This window comes from Oryctolagus cuniculus, chromosome 1 (assembly GCF_051225735.1).
Source record: "Oryctolagus cuniculus isolate XC-2025 breed Fujian yellow rabbit chromosome 1, ASM5122573v1, whole genome shotgun sequence".
Classification (NCBI taxonomy): Eukaryota; Metazoa; Chordata; class Mammalia; order Lagomorpha; family Leporidae; genus Oryctolagus; species Oryctolagus cuniculus.
The window spans coordinates 46316058-46336321 of NC_142867.1; the positions used below are offsets into that span (position 1 = coordinate 46316058).

At 50.0% G+C, this 20264-nt stretch overlaps 1 long non-coding RNA gene across 1 annotated transcript; it reads right to left on the bottom strand.

The window, feature by feature from the left end:
- Window positions 1–5129: 5129 nt before the first annotated feature.
- On the bottom strand, window positions 5130–19226 carry LOC149128374 (uncharacterized). The gene is made up of 2 exons (XR_016212727.1): window positions 17909–19226; window positions 5130–5767 (listed from the first exon to the last, which is right to left on the bottom strand). It is a non-coding gene; the product is annotated as an uncharacterized LOC149128374 (long non-coding RNA).
- Window positions 19227–20264: the final 1038 nt, after the last annotated feature.

Below are 20264 nucleotides of genomic sequence, written 5' to 3' on the forward strand. Positions count from 1 at the left end.
AAATTGTGAGACCACTGTAAGGGTAATAGGGCACAGAGGTCTCTTTAGGGGGGTGACATTTTAGCAGACAGGGAAGGTGGCACTGGGACTTGTATTGTGCAGAGTGTGTCCCCACTGCTTGTTACAGTCCACAAAGGGAACAAGGTAGAATTTGTGAACAGGGAACTAGAAACTCTGTGTGGTTAAAGAGAGGGAGAGCCTGGGCCACAGTGGGGGCCAAGATTGCATCTCTCAGAGCTTTGTAAGGTTGTGGGCTACGTAGGGTCTAAAGATCCCTACTCCAGGATCTTGCCTCTGACTCTCAGAAGCATTCTAAGTATAGGCAGAAATACAACATGAAAGTGGTAAGGTTTATTTAAAAGGTGAGGAAATCACACACATACACTATACACACACACACACAGGCATTGCTCAGGAACAGAGTGGGCTAGGAAGGGACAGATTGAGGGGAGAGCGAGATGCTTCAGTACCCTTCTTCCTTGGAGTCCAAAGTAAGAGAGAACCCCTCTCAGCTTGAAACTTCTCTCAGTTGAAAAGTGGAGTGGTTACATGGTACCGCCCCAGGTCCCAGCTGAGGGGAGGTATATCCTGGGGAAGGAGTCCTTTGCCTGACGGGTGAGTGGATAGGATTGCCTATGCCAAGAGAAGTATGGCTTCCAGCTCCTGGCCCTAAGACAGCTACCTGTCTTACCCCATATCAGTAAGATCACAAAGGACTTAAATTTCATTCTGAGTAGAATAGGAGAGTATTGAAGGGTTTCAAGCATGGGTTGACGGGACTTGATGTGTGTTTTTGAAGACTTACCCTGAACACTATGTGAAGGTTGAATTGAAGAATGAAGAATCAGTCGTCTCGGCAGGTAAGAGTGGAAGCAGAACGCACAGATGGCACCAGATAGAAACCGTGGCAGCTTGGATTAGGGGTGTGATGGCAAAAGTGAAGAGAGGTTGAGACTCTCCAAGTAGAAGAACAGAGACTGCCAGAATGAATTAAACACGGGAGATGGTCGAGATGGAGGAACATGTTGTTCAGTATAAAAAGCCACCTGCAGACTTCTACATGCATGTATTGATGGAAAGGAAAAGCACACTTGTGAACAAAGATCCTATAGGCTACATAGTCTAAGGTAGTGAGGCAAATTCTAGGTGCAGGTGAGGGAAAGTTGCAGGCAGCAAGAGTGTTACAATGTATGCACATTTCTCTCCTGTGTAGGAGGACAAGGTTGGGATGGCTCCAAGATCACCAGTGTCTCAGGCAGTCTCAATCTTCCTCCGCTTTCCTCAATGCACAGCTTTCTCCCACTCTGTGGTTCCAGTCGGCTGCTCTGGCATTACAAATGAACAAGTGCCAGTGTAGTTAGATATCTAGCGGGTTCTGATGAGCACTGGCTATGTACACTGGTGTGTGTGTGTGTGTGTGTGTGTGTGTGTGTGTGTGTTTGAGGACCACAGATAAAGGTCTGGGGTACTCCCATCCGCTACACCCCGTGCCATGGCTGACAGTCTGTGTACTGAGACAAGGCAGCCACACAGACGAGTCATCAGACAGGAAGACAGGACAAGGCTACAGCAGCACAGAATTTGGAGCTTAAGGAAAAGATGTGGGCTGGAGTGACCTGGGTGGGGAAGCTCTCTGAGACACAGACCTGAGGACAGACTCCAGGAAAAGCACTGAAGGGAAGCAAGGAGCAAGAAGGTACTTGAGGGACATGGAGAGAAAGAAAAAGTGGATCTTGGTAAAGACAGTTGGAGGAGGAGCCAGCCTTGGGATCTAGCAGGTGCAGCGGCTGCCTACGTTGCTGGCATCCCATATGGGCACTGGTTAAGCCCTGGCTTCTCCACTTCCAATCCAGCTCCCCGCTAATGGTTTCAGAAAGCAATGGAGGATGGCCCCACTGTTTGGGTCTCTGCCATCCACATGGGAGACCTGGATGAAACTCCCGGCCCCCGGCTTTGGTCTGGCCCAGCCCCGGCCGTTGTGGCCATCTGAGGAGTGAACTAGTATATGGAGATCCCTTTCTCTCCCTCTTTCTCTGCAACTCTGACTTTCAAATAAGTAAATAAATCTTTAAAAAAGCAGAGGCAAGATGGGCTCAAGGCTGTAGACTCCAGTCTGGAGGTGAGGGCTGAGATCTCTGGCTCAGGGCCAAGTTACAGGGAGACACAGTAACATCATTTAGGTAAAGCATCGTGTGTGCATACGGGGTATTAGTCTACAAGTAGTATGTTTACTTCCTAAGTTATTCCTCATAACTTCCCTATGAGATGGGCTCTAGCTAACATATTCACATCACACTTACACATGTGAGGGTTAGAGGAGATGACACATGTGCCTGGCTAACCCAGGCTGAGTATGACCAGTACCATGTGTGATGCGCTCCTGTGAGGGAGACATCAGGCTGCACCACTTAGGGTTTCCCCAAATATACAGAATGTCCGCTTCCACACCGAAGGACAAGGAGCCAGCTTGAAGAGGCTCCCACTGGCTAAATCTGAAATGATTGTGCATCAGGAGTAATGGGGGACAGGTTTGTGGCGTAGTGGGTTAAGCCTCTGCCTGTGATGCCTGGCACCCATAAGGGTGCTGTTTCAAGTCCCAGATCTCCACTTTTGCTTCAGCTCCCAGCTAATGCTCCTGGAAGGCAGCCAAAGATGGCCGCTAACACCCACGTGAGAAACCCGGAAGAAGTTCCTGGCTCTTGGCTTCAGTCTAGCCCAGCCCTGACCGTTGTGGTCATGTGGGGAATGAACCAGCAGGAGGAAAATCATGTTTTTCCCTCCTCTATAACTCTGCCTTTCAAATCAAATCAATCTTTTTTTAAAAGGCGTCATGGTGATGATGAATCATACACACACACACACACACACACACACACGGATCATACAGACAATCTCCACCTTTATGCACAGTGCAAGAGAATTTCTGTTCCCTCAGACAGTGTATTTGCTCTCACCTAATTATCCACAAAGTGGTATCAGAATTGCTACGTCAGTATCAGCACCACCCATTAGTCAGCTTCTCATTACTGCAGCTAACTCCCTGCGGCCAGCTGCTTATGAAGGAGAAGCTTGTTAAGCTCCCAGCTTTGGGGGTGTGAAGTTCAATCGGCCGGTGCTGTGGCTCACTAGGCTAATCCTCCGCCTAGCGGCGCCGGCACACCGGGTTCTAGTCCCGGTTGGGGCGCCGGGTTCTGTCCCGGTTGCCCCTCTTCCAGGCCAGCTCTCTGCTGTGGCCAGGGAGTGCAGTGGAGGATGGCCCAGGTGCTTGGGCCTTGCACCCCATGGGAGACCAGGAAAAGCACCTGGCTCCTGGCTCCTGCCATCGGATCAGCGCGGTGCGCCAGCCGCAGCGCGCTGGCCGCGGCGGCCATTGGAGGGTGAACCAACAGCAAAAGAAGACCTTTCTCTCTGTCTCTCTCTCTCACTGTCCACTCTGCCTGTCAAAAAAAAAAAAAAAAAGTTCAATCCCAAGTGCAAGCTCTGACTCCATAGAGAGCAGAATGCACGCAGAGGGAGGATCCTCCAGTCAGCCAGGAAACAGGGAGTGAGTGGGCCCCGACTCAGGCCCTTACAACAACCCATTTGCGAGAACTCAGGTGGTCCCTTGGCAACTTCTTTCCCAAGGCATGCCTCCCTTGACCTCTCACCAAGTCCCTCTTCCTGAAGGTTCTGCCAACAGTGCCACCCTGGGGACCATGCCTTTGACACCTGGCCCCTTGGGGGGGGGCACCTAACCCGATACACAATCATCAACACACCCACAAAGCAAAGTGCATGATACATGCAATAAATACATAAGATTGGATTATCGAGTTGCTATAGCAAGGTGTTTCCCTTGGTGTTACTTCTAAGCCATCTTTCATTCATGCTGATAGGACTCTATGTCAAGAACACCCTCCAGAGTTTACCTCTGAGCTGCCTGGAACCCGGCTTCCTCCCAGCTCGCCTCATCGACACTCCCTTTTCTGCCAGAGGCCAAGTCCTTTCAATGACTCAGCATCCTTCCATTTTTCTCTTTATTCTCTGTCCTTATTGCATTTATGATAGGATCCAGGTTCTGCTTGAGGCACCAGCACTGTACGGTGGAATTAGCCAGGCCTCCTGCTCACAGTCTGCGTGGATGAGACACGGGGACCCAGGCCACAGCAGAAGGGGATGGGGGAGCTCGGGATTGCTGAGAAATTCGGAGGATCTCCCCAGCCCTGGTGGGAATAAGGGGACACTACCTAGCGGGGTCTCATGCTACAGGATGAAGAAATGCTTGCCTGAGGTTTTCCTCTGTGGAGCGAGGGCAGTACTGTCGCAGGCTCACTGTGAGGGTTGGAGGAGGGGGCGCATGTGAGCTGGCTAACCCAGGCTGAGTATTACCAGTACTGGGTGCGATGCGCTCCTGTAAGGGAGACCTCGGGCTGCACACTTGGGGTTTCCCCAAATACATAGAATTTCCGCATCCATGGATGCTCAATTTTGCCTCTGTAGCAACACTTCTTTCCTTCTGGTGACAACTCTTCAATTTCCCTTTGCAATCAGCCAGCTTTCCCCTCGCATGGTCTCTGCGACCTGGGTGTGGCTGATTACCTACCACCCCACCCCGGCACCTAGCTCAATGAATGGGCACAAGACTCAGGTGTGTAAATCAAAACCGGGGTCCCCCACATATCCTGCAGGACCTGGTGAGGATGAAAATTAGAGACTCCTGCTGCAAAGAAATGATCATGAATTTCCACTGGAGAAGCAGAGCATGAAACAGGCTGCCCCTCACCCCAGACCCAAAACCTCGGCATCTCTCAGACTGGAGGAGAAGGCAGGCTGCCAACTGGGCGGCTTTGTGAGCAGAGCCAAGAAACCCAGAGGCAGCCACTGTAGCCAAAGACATCAGCCGAGCTGCTCCACCATCGTGGCACAAGGGCAGGCCCAGGGCTGTCATCAGGACACAGAGCAGACCCATTGAGGCAGCTGAGGGCATTCTCACGGGGCACGGCCTTTGACACCTTAGCATCCCAAGGCCAGAGATGGCAATGAAGCCCTAAATGTCATGTGGCAAACCCAGGCATCCCAGCGACGGCCCCACCACAATAACGGCACTGGTTTGCATCAGGCAAGTGGCCAGAAATAAGTTCCGATCGGGCACTGTTTGGGTACCTTTTTATAAACGGGATAACCGATGATCACAACTACTGCCTATCGGGAGCTGACACCGTGCCACGTGCTGTTCCCAGGGCCTCACGCATCTTCATGCATCCAGCCCTCGTGGTGCCTCTGTGAGACAGGCCCAATTATTGTCATCTTCATTTTAAAGACAGGGAGGCTGAGGGGCTGAAGTGTTCAATGCCACGGATCTAAGTGAGTGGTAGAGCTGGGGGTTAAACCCCAGGCAGGCTGGCTCTGGGGCGCAGGGCCTCAGCCAGCCCCCCAGACTGCTGCAACCCCCTGGTTGTGTGCTCTGTGGGGGCCACAGGAGACGGACAGAAGTTGCCTCTGGGATCCCACGCACCATGCGATCAGCGGATGGGTGGTGTCTTCCTTCTGTGGTGGAGCTGCCAGGCACGTGCCCGATGGCGAGACAGGCACTCAGCGCAGCTGACCCTGTGTCTCGTCTCCCCAACTGCAAGTCCGGAGGGGCAGTGGGCTCCCGCTTGGCACACGTCAGAGGCTCAGCACTACCAGCAAGGACCCCCATGGGAGCTGCTTCTCTCCACAGGATGACAACATGAGGTCCAGGGTCACTTTCAGATGTGACAATGTTCAGAGGCAGACGTCGGGACCTCTGTTAAGAGAGAAGAAACTTTCTAGAAGTGTCCCCAGAGACTCTCCCTTGAGTCACCCCAGAGGCCCGCTCACCACTCAACCCCTAGGAAACGGACTGTGTGGCTCAGGGAACCATCAGCGCCACCCTGGGTCTGGGGGCAGGGCTGTCCTTCTTGAGTCGCTTGACCCGTGGGGGAGGGACAGATACCTGCACGATCCTGCGGCTCAGTTAGGAAGGAAGAGCGGACAGGGGATGTGGACTAGGACGTCCACAGCACCGACTGCAGGAGATATGTTCATGCCCATTTCCTAGATGAGTGAGTTGAGGCTCAGAGAGAGGAAGGCTGCTTGGCCAGGGTCACAGAGTGCAAACAGCAGAGTCCTGACTTCACTGTGCAGCCTGTGCACCTACCTGCTTCCCCAGCTGCCTGGGAAAGCAAGCTGGGTTCCAGATTTTTTTTTAACCTTAATTTCTATTTCTTTATGCTCATTTTATCTGAGAGACAGATGAAGAGGCCCGCCATCCACTGGTTCACTCCCGAAATGACCTCAAAAGTCGGTGCTGGGGCAGACTGAAGCCAGGAGCCTGGAACTCCATTCAGGTCTTCCCATGTGGGTGGCAGGAGCCCAGATACTTCAGGCATCACCACTGTCTCCCAGGATGCCTATGACCAGGAAGCTGGGTCAGAAGTGTGGAGTAACCAGGACTTGAACCAGGCACTCTGATATGCGATGTGGACATCTCAAAAGGAGATCTAACTGCTGTACCCAACACCTGTCCCAGGAAGCTAACTTCTTGATCTGGCTGCGCCATGGGCTCAGGGGGCTCTGGGACAATTCCCTCCCCTGCTCAGAGCCTCACTTGCAGGGCCAAGGAGTTAGCAGAGAGGTCATGAAGTGCGCACTCAGGTGGCAGCTACTGGTGGAGGTGTGGTGCATGTAGGAGCAAGGCTCCAGGCTTTGGAGTCTCCCAGGCCCTGGGTTCCAATCCTCTGTCCCTGGAGTGAGTCCTTGCCCCAGGCCATCTGCCTGTTACTCTGTAGAAGAGGACAGTATCAGCCTCACATGTGTGTTACGCCGTCATGGGAACCCAAGAAAGCAAATCACTTGGTCTCAGAAGACACCTGATACTTGAATACTCGAACTCCTTTTCCTACTCCCTTTATAGGGAATGCAGCTGCATCCTTAAAGCAAGGGGTAGAGGGGAAAATACCGTGCCTTCTCGCACGAGGAGCATGTCTTAGTTTGTTTTTAATCCAGTCTACTGGGGAGAGGGGGGGAGACAGAGAGAGAGAGAGACAGAGACAGAGAGAGAGAGGAATGTACTGTCTCACGGTTGCTGCCTGATGAAGGATTGGCATTGCTTGGCCTTTGCTGCCCCCTGGTGGCCAATGGGAAGTAGAAAGGGCCGCCCCGATTGCAGCCTGGGATTCCTGGGCTCTTCAGCATTGATTCAGCAATGAGAAGGGAAGGCTAAGCATGATTTTCATTTTTTAAAAAATTTGTGGGCCAGCGCTGTGGTATAGCAGGTAAAGACACCACCTGCAGTGCCAGCATCCTGTATAGGCACCTGTTCAAGTCCCGGCTTCTGTACTTCTGATCCAGCTCTCTGCTATGGCCTGGGAAAGCAGTAGAAGATGGCCCAAGTCCTTGAGCCCCTGCACCGGCGTGGGAGACCTGGAGGAAGCTCTGGCTGTGGATCAGCTCAGCTCCTCCTGTTGCTGCCAACTGGGGAGTGAACCAGTGGATGGAAGACCTCCCTCCCTCTCTCTCTCTCTCTCTCTACCTCTCCTTTCTGTGTGTAACTCTTTCAAATAAATAAATAAATCTTAATTTTTTTTTTAATTATTTGGTGGCAGGGAGCGGAGAGTACTCCCATCTGACCTGTTGATGCCTGCACGCGAGGCTGCCCGCTGAGGCACCACACTGCTCTCTGAAGCTTGCCTGGCACCCTGCTTAGCTTTTCTCAGCGAGCGTCTCACACTGCTGGCAACTTTACTTTTCTGGGCGCTCCTCTGCAGCTCCGCTCACAGCTTCACTACACATTGCTCCAGGCAGGGGGCCCAACCCAGTGGCACAAGTTGCCCGACCTCCCCAGACTTCCTTGGAAATCCCAGTGGACAGTGTCTTGATGCCATAACATTGGCATTCGGCACACCTGCAAAAGTAGCATTACATGGCTGGCACGGAGATCTGCATCCAGCAGGGGCCATGGTCAGCCCCACTTGGGTCAGGACTGCAGTGGCCTCGGAGAACTTGGCCAGCAAACCAGGACCCAGAGCTGGAGTCCGGGCCTCTGGGATCAGGATGGCGAGGGCAGCCCCACAAACCTCTGAAATGCCTCTGGGGTCTTTCCTCTCCCTGGAGCTAATTTCTGAGCGAGCAGTTTCCCCACCTCACATTCCTGTCCTCACCAACCTTTCCCTCTGTCTTCCCCGGGCCAGGCTGCACATCTGCCAGCCCCATTTGGCTCCTCGTTCTCACCGTAGAGCTTGCTAAAGGCAGCAATGCCTCCCGCGCGGCAGCCTGAACACTTGGCTGCCCAGAAATCTCCCCAACACACCTGTCCTTCGCCTTTAAGCTCTGCCTCCCACAACGTGTCAGGAAACAGACACAAAAGATGCCTTTAGCGTGGCCTTTAGCCAAGGTTCCAGTACAACCCTGTTTTACTTTGGGATCTTCGTCAACATGGCCTGCACTACCCCCATTTCTTCTGCCATTCATGCCTTCGTAATTGTTCTCTGCCTCTATATCCCAGATCGCTCAGGTCTGCTTCTCCAAGTGCCCCCGCTCCTTTCCAGTAAAGATAACTCCCAAGGCCCCTCCACATCTTCAGCCGTGGTTAAGCATGACAACCCAGCTTCGGGTAGCAACATCCTGAGTTAGATTTGCGTTACTTCAACTAAAATTCCTGAGCGAAGCTACTCACGCACCATTGATGAAGGAAGGGGTGTGTTTGTGCTCACAGTTGGGAGGTTCACGTCCAAAGCTGAGAGTCCCCGTTAGTGGGGTGCCTGCCGGAGCTGGCGATGGCAGACAGTGTGCGGAAGAATCACGTGGCCAGCCAGCAGCAGAGCCACAGAGCGCGCACTCTTCATTTATTCTCTGTCTCCTCTTTGCTTATAAATTATAATTCCATGATGGAGCACACATCCAGGTCACCTAATCCAACCCCATCACTTCCCAAGGCCCACTTTCAAATGCCATAACCCGATCAAACCAACACCCTAATCCAGCATCCATTTTAACATTAATCCATTAACATAAAACCCCGGGGTTTAATGTCTGCATGAGCTTGAAGAATCAACTCCTGTTCAAACAATAGCACCCCCTTTTGGCTCTGTAAGTCCACAATGGGAAAACAGGTGAGAGAAGGAAATAAAGGATGCTCAAATTGGAAAGGAGTAAGTCAAATCGCCACTGCGGATGCTAAGGTCTCATATCGAGAAAACCCCAAAGACTCCACAAAGTTATTGGAATTAATAAATGAATTCAGCGAAGTCGCGGGATTCAAAGTCAATGTGCAAAAATCAGTAGAATTTTTTGTTTAAGATTTATTTATTTGATGGGGCCAGCGCTGTGGTGTAGTGGGTAAGACCACCACCTGCAGTGCTGGCATCCCATATGGGCACTGGTTCTAGTCTCGGCAGCTCCACTTCTTTTTTTTTTTTTTTTATTTAATGAGCATAAATTTCCAAAGTACAGCTTATGGACGACAATAGCCTCCTCGCCCCCCCACCCCGTGTCTTCCCTCCCATCCACAACGCTCCCCTCTCCCACTCCCTCTCCCCTTCCCCTTCACATCACGATTAATTTTCAATTATCTTTATATACAGAAGATCAATTTAGCATATGTTAAGTAAAGATTACCACATTTTGCTCCCACACAGAAACATAAAGTGTAAAATACTATTTGAGTACTAGTTATAGCATTGATTAAACACCTAAGAGTAATTGTGTATTAATTACAGAGCTCAACCAATAGTTTTAAGTAGAATATAAAATGCATCTTTTGTATTGTTGTGGCTTCCCCCCGACCTCCCTCCCTCCCGTGGCCCTCCCCTCACCCACTTCCTCTCCCATCCCGCCCTTCATCACGTTTCATTTTCGGTTACCTTCATATACCGAAGATCAATTTAGTATATACTAAGCAGGGATTTCAACAGGTTGCACTCACACAACCGAACCCGGTATAGGGTGTTACTAGTAGTGTTGTTTTTGAGTTTCATAGATAAACATATTAAGGACAGAGATCCTGCGTGGGGAGCATGAACCCAGTGACTCCCGTTGTTGATTTAACAATTGGCACTCTTATTTATGACGTCAGCAATCACCCGAGACTCTTGCTATGAGCTGTCTAGGCTATGGAAGCCCCTTGAGTTCACCAACTCTGAATTTGTTTAGTCAAGGCCATATCACAGTGGAGGTTCCTTCCTCCCTTCAGAGAAAGGCGCCTCTCTCCTTGATGGCCTGATCCTTCTGTTGGGGTGTTGTTCACCAGGATCCTTCATTTAGATTGTTTTTTGCCACCGTGTCATGGCTTTCCATGCCTGAGAGACTCTCATGGACCTTTTAGTCAGATCCGAATGTCCCAAGGGTTGATTCTGAGGCAGGAGTGCTGTTTTGGGCATTTGCCATTCTATGAGTCTGCTGTGTGACCTGCTTTCCCCGCAGGATCATTCTCAACCCTTTTGATTCTATCTTTCATTATTTGCTTACACTGGTCTTATTTGTGTACTCTCTTCGACACTTACCCTATCTTTTGGATCAGTTGTGTATTTATATTTGTCTCTTTACCAAGTGTGCTGGCATTGGTACCTGCCTCCTTGGTAAGATTGAGTTGAAATCCCCCGGCACATTTCCAGTTCCACCATTGGAGGTAGGTCTGAGTGAGTATGTGCCGTCCTATATATCTCCTCCCTCTCTTCTTCCCACTCCCATGTTCCACAGAGATCAATTTCCTATTAATTTTTAAACGCTTAAGAATGGTTGTGCATTGATTACAGAGTTCAACCAGTGGTCTTGTGTAGAGCATACCAAGCAACAACAACAACAAAAATACTAAAGGAACAAAATAGTAAGTTTTTCCTCAACAGTCTAGACAAGGGCTGCTCATGTCATTGTCTCTCATAGTGTCCATTTCACTTCAATGGGTATCATTTTAGGTGCTCGTTTAGTTGCCATCAATCAGGGAGAACATGTGATATTTATCCCTTTTGGACTGGCTTATTTCACTCAGCATGATGTTTTCCAGCTTCCTCCATTTTGTTGTGAATGCCCGGATTTCGTTGTTTTTTACTGCTGTATAGTGTTCCATAGAGTACATATCCCATAGTTTCTTTATCCAGTCATCCGTTGATGGACATTTAGGTTGATTCCATGTCTTAGCTATTGTGAATTGGGCAGCTCCACTTCCAATCCAGCTCTCTGCTATGGCCTGGGATAGCAGTAGAAGATGGCCTAAGTCCTTGGGCCCCTGCACCCACGTTGGGAAACCCCGGAAGAAGCTCCTGGTTTTGGATCGGCGCAATTCCAGCCATTGTGGCCATCGGGAGAGTGAGCCAGCAGATGGAAGACCTCTCTCTCTCTGCCTCTCCTATCTGTGTGTAACTCTTTCAAATAAATAAATAAATCTTAAAAATAAAGATTTACTTATTTGAAAGGTAGAGTCACAGACGGAGGCAGAGAGAGACAGACAGAGAGCTTCTTCCAGGTCTTCCATGTGGGTGTAGGGGCCCAAGGACTTGGCCCATCTTCCACTGCTTTCCCAGGCCACAGCAGAGAGCTGGATCAGAAGTGGAGCAGCTTGGACACACACTGGTGCCCTGTGGGGAGCAACTCGGACTAGACTAAGTTACTGGAATTAAGACTTATTCTATGCATCTGCTCTCCCACAATATGGCGCTGAGAAGGGAGAAACAGCTTCTACACAGCTGTCTCCAGTTCAACCAATAAACTGTAGGACCTGTTCCTGATTGGAGGAGAGCAGCGTACTCGGCGTGTGGGTAGCAGAGTTGGGATTGGTGGAGAGGACTATAAAGGAGGAGAGAGACAACATGCACCAGGAACATCTAAGGGGAACATCTATCTGAAGGAACACCTGTGCAGCCCCCGAGAGAGCCGGCCGGGGGTGTGCTGCTCCCCCGCGGAAGTGGGGAAGGTGGCAGGGGGAACCGCCCTTCCACGGAGGTGGAAGGGACGGTAGCCAACCCGGGAAGAACCAGCAGCAAACCCGGGGAGGGCCGAGCAGACAAAAGAACAGCGCAGGGTCCTGTGTCGTTCCTCCGCGAAGACGGGGAGCGACATAATGGTGCCGTGACTCGGATATGAAGCCTAGGCAGGGTTTAGTGTCGTTCCGCCACGAAGAGGGGGAGCGACAGTGCCCGTGTGGAATGCCAGCACTGCAGGCAGTGACTTAACCCGCTACGCCACAGCGCCAGCCCAATCAGTAGCGTATTATACACCAATAGTGATAAGAAAAAGAATCAGGGCCTGCACTGTGGCACAGCAGGTTAACACCCTGGCCTGAAGCACCGGCATCCCCTATGGATGCCGGTTCTAGTCCCGGCTGTTCCTCTTCCGATCCAGTTCTCTGATATGGGCTGGGATAGCAGTGGAAGATGGCCCAAGTCCTTGGGCCCCTGCACCCATGTGGGAGACCTGGAAGAAGCTCCTGGCTCCTGGCTTTGGATTGGCACAGCTCTGGCCATTGTGGCCAGTTGGGGAGTGAACCAGTGGATGAAAGACCTCTCTCTATCTCTCCTCTTTCTGTAACTCTTTCAAATAAATACAATATATCTTTAAAAAAATAAAAGAAAGGTATTGTTCCCTGGCCCACACCAAATTTTGAAGAAGTGCCTAGGCTGTGTGGAATGGAGAGAATTAAAAAAAGGAAAGAATCAAGAAACCAATGCCATTTCTAATGGCTGCCAAAAACATCTTGGAATAAACCTGAGCAAAGAGCGAAATCTTTCTAAAATGAAAACTGTATGACATTGATGATGGAAATTGAAGAAACACACACACCCATACACACACACATAAAATGAAATGACATTGCATGGTCATGGATTGAAAGAATCAATATTGTTAAAATATGCATAGTACCCACAGCAATTTATTGATTCCATGCAATCTTTACAAAAATTTCAAAGGCATTTTTTGTGGAACTAGGAAAAATACTACTAAAATGTGCACGGAACCACAAAAGACCCCAAATAGCCAAAGCAATCTTGAGTGAAAAGAACAAATCAGGAGGCATTGCACTACCTGAAAATATGTGACAAAGCTACAGTAATTAAAACAGCATAGTATTGGCAAACTAGACACATAGATCAATGGGGCAGAATAGAGGTTCCAGGAGTAAATTCACTTCTACAGCTAAGTGATGTCCACAAAGGTGCTGAGATGACATTTTGAAAAGAGAAAAGTCTTTTCTTTTTTTGACAGGCAGAGTTAGACAGTGAGAGTGAGAGTGAAAGTGAGTGAGAGAGAGTGAGAGTGAGAGTGAGAGTGAGAGTGAGAGTGAGAGAGGTGTCTTCCTTCCATTGGTTCACCCCCTAAATGGCCGCTACGGCAGGTGCGCTGCGCTGATCCGAAGCCAGGAGCCAAGTGTTTCCTCCTGGTCTCCCATGCGGGTGCAGGGCCCAAGCACTTGGGCCATCCTCTACTGCCTTCCCAGGCCACAGCAGAGAGCTGGGCTGGAAGAGGAGCAACTGGGACGGAATCCAGTGCCCCAACCAGGACTAGAACCCCGTGTGCCGGCGCCACAGGTGGAGCATTAGCCAAGTGAGCTGCGGCACCAGCCAGAGAAAAGTCTTTTCAATAAATCGTGCTTGGGGAATGGCCAGCATTGTGGCACAGCAGGTTAAGCTGCTCCTACAGCACCAGCTTCCTATATGACCGCCAGTTTGAGTCCTGGCTGTTCCACTTCTGATCCAGCTCCCTGCTAATGCACCCAGGAAAGCAGTGGAAGACGGCCAAAGTATCTGGGCCCCTGCTACCCATGTGGGAGACCTAGATGGATTTCCTGGTTCCTGGCTTCAGCCTTGCGCAGCCCTAATCATGCAGTCATTTGGGGAATGAATCAGCGAATGGAAGGTCTCTCTCTCTCTCTCTCTCTCTCTCTATATATATATATATATATATATACACACACACACACACACACGTGTGTGTGTGTGTGTAAATGGTACTGGGAAAACTTACAATCCACACGCAGGTGAATGAAACAATCCCCCTTCTCTCACCGTGCACAAAAATCAACTTAAAATGGAACGAGACCTAGAAGGAAGCGGAAGGGACATGCTGCTGGACCTTGGAACAGGCAAGGGTATTTTGGATCAGACCCAATAAGCACAGAAAGTAAAAGCGAAAATAGACAAACGGGAGTTCATCAAAGTAAAGAGCTTCTTTGCAGCAAAGAAATCAATCGACAGAGTAAAAAGACAATCTACAGAGTGGGAGAAAATGTTTCCAAGTTATATGTCTAACAAGGGGTTAATAACCAGACTATATGAGCACTCAAACCACTCAGTAATAAAACAAACAAAACCCTCCAAATCATCCAACTTTACAAAGGCAAGTAGATCCCCATGGACACTTCTCAAAGGAAGACACGCTCACGGCCAACCGGTACATGAAAACATGGTGCCCTCACTAATCCCTGGGAAATGCAAATAGTCAAAACCACAGGGAGACAGCTCCTCACTCTAGGCTGGCTATTAGCAAAAGGCGAAAGGTTACAAGTGCTGTGAGGGTGTGGTCGGAGGGAAGCCCCCATACACACTGCTGATGGGAATGTAAATTAGTGCAGCATTGTGGAAAACAGTATGGAGGTCTTAAAAAAAAATCCTGGGGCCGGTGCCGTGGCTCACTTGGCTAATCCTCCGCCTGCGGCACCAGAATCCCATATGGGCACCGAGTTCTAGTCCCGGCTGCTCTTCTTCCAGTCCAGCTCTCTGCTGTGGCCCGGGAGTGCAGTGGAGGATGGCCCAAGTGCTTGGGCCCTGCACCCGCATGGGAGACCAGGAGGAAGCATCTGGCTCCTGATTTCGGATCAGCGTAGCTCCGGCCATAGCGGCCATTTAGGGGGTGAACCAACGGAAGGAAGACCTTTCTCTCTGTCTCTCTCTCACTGTCTGTAACTCTACCTGTCAAATAAATAAATAATAATAATAATAAATCCTAAAGATAGAACTGCCATGTGGCCTAGTGATCCCACCACTGGGTACATATCCAAGGGAAATTCACCCGTTGAAGGGACATCTGCACTCCCTCGTTAAGTATAGCACTATTTACAACAGCCAAGAAAAGGAAACAACCTAAATGTCCATCAACTGGCATAAAGAAAACGTGGGTGCTGGTGCTGTGGTGTAGCAGGTAAAGCTGCTGCCTGCAGTGCCGCCATCCCATATTGGTGCCGGTTCAAGTCCCAGCTGCTCCACTTCCCATCCAGCTCTGGCCTGGGAAAGCGGTAGAAGATAGACCAAGTCCTTGAGCCCCCTGTACCTGCGTGGGAGACCTGGAGGAGGCTCCTGGCTTCAGCCCGGCCCAGCTCTGGCCATTGTGGCCATTTGGGGAGTAAACCAGCAGATGAAAGGTTCTCTCTCTCTCTCTCTCTGCCTTGTGAATAAATAAATCTTTAAAAAATTTTGAAAAAGAGAATATGGCACAAATGCACAACAGAATACTATTTGGCCCTAAAACGGGTGCAATCCTCCAGCCTCAGAATCAACCCTTGGGACATTTGGATCTGGCTAAAAGGCCCATGAGAGTCTCACAGGCATGGAAAGGCAAGACACTGTGGCAAAAACAACCTAAATGAAAGATCTTGGTGAACAAGACACCAGCAGAAAGAATGGGCCATCAAAGAAGGTGGCATGTTTCTCTGAAGGGAGGAAGGAACCTCCACTGTGATATGGCCTTGACTAAACAAGTTCAGAGTTGGTGAACTCAAGGGGCTTCCATAGCCTCAACAGCTCATGGCAAGAGCCTCGGGTGATTACTGACGTCATAAATAAGAGTGCCAATTGTTAAATCTACAGCGGGAGTCACTGTGCACCTGCTCCCCTCATGGGATCTCTGTCCTTAATGTGTTTTACTACGAGAGTTAACGATAACACTACTAGTTGAACAGTACTCTATATCTTCTGTGGTTGTGTGGGTGCAGTCTGTTGAAACCTTTGCTTAGTATATACTAAGTTGATCTTCTGCATATAAAGATAATTGAAAATGAAACTCGATGAAGAGTGGGATGAGAGGGGGAGTGGGAGATGGGAGGGCTGTGGGAGGGAGGTAGGTTTGTGGGGGGGAGCCACAATAATGCAAAAGTTGTACTTTGTAAATTCACATTTATTAAATAAAAAAAAAGAAAATTAAAAATAAATAAATAAAACGGGTGCAGTCAGCAGCAGTGTGAGTGGAAGTGGCCCAGGCAGGGTTAGCCTGGTGAGGGCTCCCTCTCTGCTTCACAGATGGTGCCCCTGGTTCTGTCCTCACATCGTGGAAAAGGCTAGCTAACTAACACAAATCCCACTCATGAGGGCGGAATCCCATAACCTACTCTCTTCTCAAGGTCCCTAGCTCCTAATAGTGCCATGTTAAGGATTAGGCTTCAGGTATGAATTTACATATAGGCCCCAGCACTCCCCAGGCTAAGAAAAGGGACATTTGCCAGCACCCACAGCCCCTTAAACTACCCCCACCAACTGCTGCCCCTCCCTCCCACTTTCCTTTGAGTTCTGTGACCTAAGCACTCGCCATTCCTAAAGGCAACTGTGAACTTCACATGCAGTGAGCCCCATGTTTAGCAAACTTTGGTGTCTGACTGCTTTCATTCACCTTCAACCCAACGTTCGAACAGCCCACATCAGGGCTGGACCCCGGTGCAGTGGGTTAAGTCCCTGAGATGCTGCCTGCCATGAGGAAGCCCTGGTTGGAGTCACAGCTGCTCTCCTTCTGACCCAGCTCCCTGCTAGTGTGCCTGGGAAGGCAGCAAATGATGGCTCAAGTGCCTGGGCTCCCACCCCCCTAGATGGGAGACTGGGATAAAATTCTTGGCTGCTGGCTTCAGCCTGGCTCAGCCTTGGCTGTAGAGGCTATTTGAGGAATGAGCCAGAGGGTGAACAATCGATCTCTCTCTCTCCATCCTCCTCTTCCCCATCGCTCTGCCTTCCAAATAAATCAGTCCCTAAAAACTTCATCCACGTTACCCGTATCACACTTTCAGTTCTCCTTCCCTGCAGGAGATGTGTGGGTTGTTTCCGGTTTCCATTGCTAAGAATAGTGCTGTTGGGAACACTTGAGTCTGCTTCCTGGTGCAGATAGCCCAGTAGACTCCTTTCTGGGAGAATTCTTCTAGGGGGTCTTGGCAGAGGCTTCACAGAGGCTGGTGAGAGCCAGGGCTGTCAACAGACCACAGCTCACTCCTGCCAGCGCCTCCCTCCACACGGAGACACTCTTCCCTTGCGTCTTCACATGTCTTCTTACACACTTGTCATACTGAAATAAGGGCCCACCCTATTCTAGTATGACCTCATCTCTTTTTTTCAAGGATTATTTTATTATTTGAAATGCAGGGTGACAGAGTGAGAGAGAGATATCTTCCATCCACTGCTTTACTCCCCAAATGGCCAGAATGGTAGGGGCTGGGTCAAGCCAAAGCCAGGAGCCAGGAGCTCCGTCTAAATCTAACACATGCATGGCAAGCACTTGGGCCATCTTCTGCTGCCTCCCCAAGCACATTAGCAGGGAGTTGGATTAGAAGTAGAGCGGCCGGGATTTGAACCAGTGCTCAGATGAGATGCCCCACAACCTCATCCTAATTAATTATAACTGCAACCTTCCTATTTCTGAATGAAGTCACATTCTGAGCTACTGGCATTTAGGACTTCAAAGTATCTTTTTGTAAGACACCATTCCACCCAAAATAACGACTAAGATATACGGTCATCAAGAGGGATTGCCTTAGCAGATCCGAGAAAGGCTGTGGGACGTTAGTTGGTGCAGCAGCGTCGGAGCACATGTGAGGGTGATGACGGCCTGAGTATTTTAACCTCTATTCCAGGCCCTGTGCCCACGGAGAGAAGAATTCAAAGTGCAGGCCCCCATATATATAGACACACACATAAGTGCGGACTGCCCACACGGAGACACTCACCACGAGAGGGCTGGGGGGTTCCCCACGAACACGAGAAAGAGTGGTCTCTGCAAGCATGGGCTGTGGAGAAGACCTCCCCCCTTCTCAGCCTCTTTGGTGCAGTAGGGGGTGGTACCCTTAATGGGATAAACAAATGGGGGTGGAGTCTTAGCAGGCATCCTGGGAAGGGGGGGTTGAGCCAGCCCACAATTAAACACATAAAGGTTTGCATTGCAGAATTCCAGCCCACCTGACTGGAGTGAGGAAGGGGCGGTATCTCTCTCGGGCGTGCCTCAGGTGCCTCATCTGCCTATCACTGCCCCAATTCATGAGATAAAAATGTGCCAAGGAAGGGCACAAGGTTTCCAGCTTCCTCCTGGGTAACTGGGGCTCCATATCCCAATGGAAGCCTGTGGGGTGCGCCTCACAGTGTCCCTCAGAAGGAAGGGGAAGCTGGGCTCAGGCTGGCCCTGGGGGCAACCCGTCCCCAGCCCCTGCCGGCTGCTCTGATCCTGGGCTGGGCAAGCTTCCGCAGCACTGCAGAGCAGAAGAGAACGAGCAGGTGCCTGAGGAGGGGCGGTGTCTGCCGGCGTGCCAGCTGTTGTCCGCGGTGGCTTCAGGTGGAATCTGGCTGAAGGGGCACGGATTGGGGGATCAACAGAGTCTGCTACAGCCCATCCCTGCCCTCACTCAGTTGTTTCGTTCCCCGTGGAGAGTTCACTCTGTAACTGGGCCTTCAAGGTCACAATCACTTAGAAAAGGTTCAGACTGCGAGAACTGGTGAAACAGGCTGCCGCCTCCACGCTACAGCTGAGCCCAAGGCTGGAAGCAATACTCATCGCTGCTTTCAAATCCTCGATTCTAAATATTCCCCCTCCTCAGCCAGCACGTCCACAGGGTTAGCCTGCCTGCTCAGAGGGGTGGCTCAGCCCTAGATTCCTGAAGCGCACCTTACCCTTGTTGGGTTGTGGAAGCCACAAATAACCATGAACTTAACACCTAGCGTGGACGTGCCAAGGCTTCGAGTGCTCCAAGTTCCAGGCATGCTCCCAGCACCGTGTGCACGTTAACGCTGCCCACAGGCAGAGTAGCCCCTTTCCTAGCCTGATGGGCCTCCAGGGCCAGCAGTTCCAAGCGATCAGGTAGCAGCTGCAGTTTTAAGTTCGCTGGTGGCAAAGCTTTCCCTCCTCCCGCCTCTCCTTCTCTGCCACACACACCCCAGGGACAAGCACCTCTTGCAGAGCCTGGGGCTGTAGGGAAGAGAAGCAAGGAAGTGCCCAGGTGTGCTGGCGAGGGGCCACTCCCACTCCTCAGTATTCCAGCTGTGGGGCACTGAGCAATCAATGGCCTGTTTCTGGGGAGCAGTGGTCCCACGCAGAAGATCTGTCCCAACCCAGTGCTTCAGCTGAGCCGCCAAGCGGATAATTCAACCTCCAGCTTTATAGAAGGAACCGGTAGATCCCATTATCCTGAGTCCTTTGTCAACTTCCCTTTGGTCTTCAGAATTCCATGGAGTAACGCAAGTACATTGGGTTTACCTGAAGACTATGCATTCTATTCACTTGACCTATTTGTCAATTCTTGCACTATCTCAATTCATGACTTAATAAAGATTCGTGCTTCTTGTTCTCCTTTATTGGCTATGCCCCACCCTTTCTATTCTATCAATTTTAGAATCATTCTTTCAATTCCATAGATGCTAAGTTGGGATTTTGAGTGGGACTGCAACAAATCTGGAGTCCATCCTGGAGGAACTGACTTTGTCACATCATTAAGTCTTTCCATGTATGTTCGTCCCCACCATTTATTTGTGTTTTAATTTCTTTCAACAATGTTTTAGATTTCTACTGAGTTCCTGCGGATCTTACGCTGATTTGATTCCTAGGTATTTGATAATTTTGTGCTTAAATTGGTATTCTACATTTTTGAAAAGGTTTGGCTATACATTTGAGAGGATTTTAAAAAACTCATGGAAAATGGAATTAAGAGTATGAGTTCATTTTGTTGCAAAATTTATTTTTTCACAATACATGGAAAATATGTATTATGAAAAAATGCATGGATTCCAATATCTTGTACCAAAATAATCTCTCATTAACTTTTAAAAAATGTTTCATCTATTTGAAAGAGAGAGCCTTGGAATTCAGGACACTGAGTTGCCAAATAATTGTCCTGCCTACTCTTTACTTTATGGACAGGCATTGAAAACCACCCATGCTACATGAACTTGGGTTCCGTCTCCCCCTGGTTAGGTCACTGTTACACATTACAATGAGCTGCAGTTTCCAGTCCAGTGCAGCAGGGGCAGCTGTGTGGGACGAATCTCACTGTGACCCCGCTAAGATGGGATGTCAGCTCCCATTGCCTTTCTCTGCTG